We start from the raw sequence: 3,394 nt of genomic DNA on the forward strand, positions 1-3,394 counted from the left end.
CGCTTTAACTACATGTATACCGTATTTTTACTTTGTGAATTATTATTGATTAATATGATCGATCATATTTTATTTTTGTTATAGGCTATATGCAATGTGATCTTTAAAAAACAGCTATGATCTGCGTTTTGTTTATTTACACAAATGCTGGCATCTGTTTTTAACTGTAAAAGCTTTTTATATAAACTTAATATATTTAATAGATCTGAATTACATTAAATAATAAAACGGAAAATTATAGACTCCATTTTATTGATATTTAAATAGTACAAGCTTATGTTGAACTATTCTTGTACATACAGGCGCTGTATTAAGCAGGACATAAATTACTGAATGAAAAGGCTTTCTGTTACCACATGTAAATGTCTAAAACGTTTGTTTATTTGAGAAATATATCTAACCAACTTCATCTAACTGCAATAAAGACAGCAAACAGTGCGCGAGAGTCGCGGGAATCAGTGACTGCAGTGCTCCCTTTTCAACTCCTCCCTCGACTTCAAGCGGCACATCTCGCTGATCTGTATTCGGTAAGTTCGTTTGAGATGCCAGACGTCTCTCCCTGAATGAGGACGAGAATAGACAGCAGCAGTCATCCTCTAATCGTATTTGTAGCAGTTGTACAAGCGTCTGGGTGAACACCATGCTGGTAGTGATAGCGCTTTACTATGCTGGCGGAAGTAAGAATACCCTGCTTCGCGTCAGAACGGAAGTTGCGTGACGTCATGTGAAAAGGGCCTATAGCTTTGAAATGGCTGTTTGATGATCCAAGACAGGTACAGTGACAACCAAAAGAGTTGTTGTCAACTATAAGATGTGATGGAACTGTCCAGCCTCAGGTCTCACATGCAAATGTGACATTCGAGGTCTTGAGCAGTGATTGAGCAGGGGCTGAGGAGAGCTTTGTTATTAAAACAGGCCCTTGTTGACTCAAACACCCTAATTGAACTGAAATGTCACTTAGTTGATTAATAGGTATTTGCTTTGGCTATTACATGCAATTTTCTTGTTTATTATTATTATTTTTTAATGATTGCTTTGCTGTGTTTGTTTTTCTTTAGCCATACTTTTCTTTGAAAGTTTCCATGTCATCATGTAATACCATTTGCAACCTTATTTTTGTATTACTTTTTTTTCAGTAATATGTATTTCTGAGTGAAACAGGATAGTTAATAAGAAGTAGAGCAAAACTTGATTTTGTTCACAGGGATTTTATTGGATCTTGAAAATTAGGCATACCAAAATGGAGGCAGGTGGTCTGAGTGAAAGGGGAAACAAGGAATTAGAGTCAATTGTGATTTTTATAATTTTTATGGTGAAGATACAGTGGCAAAACGCAGATCCATCATTTATGAATGAAGCACTTCTATAAATAAATGGTGTCTAGAGAAACACTTCAGTTTTGGTTTGGTAAAAAGGGGTATGTCAAATAATTAAAATGCAACTAATGTCTACACAGACCACATCTTTTAAATGGTGTTGATTAGGCAGGCAGATACAATGGCTGGAGCCAAGAAACATCCATAATTCAGCGGACAGCTGGCTTGATGTGGCAGTGCAACCTTTTATTTCAAGTTTTTGACAGCTCTTCCTCAACTTCCCAGTTCTTGTCTGCATAGCTCATTTTGGTCCCAAATGCTGTATGGTTACCAGTTCAGGTTGTTTGGGTTCTAGATGTGATGACCCATTTAGGTTATACAAGTGCAGATCTTTCTCATACTCCATGCATATAAGCAATTAAAACATTAGCAATACAAAGGAGGCAGAGTCAGCAGAAATGACATTACTTTTTGGTCTATTAATGTGATTTTAAGGTTCTCTTTTAAGGAGCTCAAGAACAGAGGGGCAGACTAAATTTAATTAGACCACAAGTTAGTGTTACATGCAGTGCTACAAAGTGTTACAAAGAGCGCACGACAAAGGGGTAATCCAAGAAAACAGTCTTTAATAATAAATCCACAGAGAATAAACACAAGTAATCCAGGAGTAGAGGGTAGCACAAACACAAAAGAACCAATCATCAATAACCGGCCAAGGAACTAAACAGAACAGGCAGTACTCATACAAAAGCTAGAGAGGGACTGATAACTTAATTAATGAACACAGGTGATCAGAATAACGTAATTAGAACAACTAGGAACTAAACAAGACAGGAGAACAGGAACAGAAAGAATCACAAATAAAAGTCCATGACCGTTACAGTTGTTGTAGGATTGAAAATGGCCATTTTTAACGAGTGCTCTTGGCTTTTTTCAAAAGTTTGTAGATGTTTTAGCGTAAGTGGTGGTATTTAACTTATATTATTTGGAGGCTAAGCAAAGAAAGTCCTTTGCTGTACTCTGATGTGCAGAAAACAAGCACTGTTTTTAAAGCCCAATGCTTAATTTAATCTGGAAATTTCAGGATAGAGTCACAATATCTTAATCATATAATTCAGTACAATATTAAGTAGTGTAACAATACCACTCAGTGTTAGAATGTGTATACAATTATAAATCTAATATAACAAATATAATTTCTCTCATAATTTCTTTTCACAATGTATTTTTTATTACATAAGCTTTGTATAGTAAGCATTGAATAACAAAAAGAAAGTTAACATGTGACCACTCACATATGAGTTAAGTTCATGCAGATCTATCCAACAGACATGACACAGAGCTATTTATTTATTTGTACAAGGAACAGTGCAGGAACAACACGAGGTGCAGTCCTTGTATTGCCTTATTTAGTATGTTATGTTACTGCAGATAAATTAAGGATAAATAAACACGCAGTACTATTGTGCAACACTATTTTGTTATGGGATTTTAAAAATTTTTATTTCCATAATCCTTTGTTTAGTCCATATTCATGCATATTAATGTCCATGTTTATGATGACACTCATTAGATCTTTTTATTCTGTCTGGTGGCCCTACAGGAAGTATAATTTTATAATGATGTCTTTTGAAAACCATATGGTAACGACTTTTTTTTCAGATAATCAATTTAATTATGAAACCGCATGTCTGCGCCCTTAATTTCCACGAGGGGCGGACTGGGAAAAAAAATTCAGGCCGGGAAATCTCACACTCATACACCCACAACAAATTCTGAAACATGGACTTCACATAAAAAAGGTTAAAATCCTTAGGTTGGGGACATGCAAAATAATTAAAAGTTCTCTCCTGAACTGCACCTTCACTTCCATTTTTCTTTTCAGTCTCTTTATTTTGCCCTGATATCTATCTATCACATGATTTTAAAACTCAAGATTTACCAAAAATATACTTTCTAAATTGCCTACATGTCAAAATTAGTACATCACTACAATATCTTTATAGAAAAATCCTAATACTGAACATGAGTCATGTTTTTCCCTTACAAAAATTAACCATGCTTTTATTATAGTAAAA

The sequence above is a fragment of the Sinocyclocheilus rhinocerous genome, unplaced genomic scaffold (genome assembly GCF_001515625.1).
Source record: "Sinocyclocheilus rhinocerous isolate Xijiao unplaced genomic scaffold, SAMN03320098_v1.1 scaffold780, whole genome shotgun sequence".
Lineage (NCBI taxonomy): Eukaryota > Metazoa > Chordata > Actinopteri > Cypriniformes > Cyprinidae > Sinocyclocheilus > Sinocyclocheilus rhinocerous.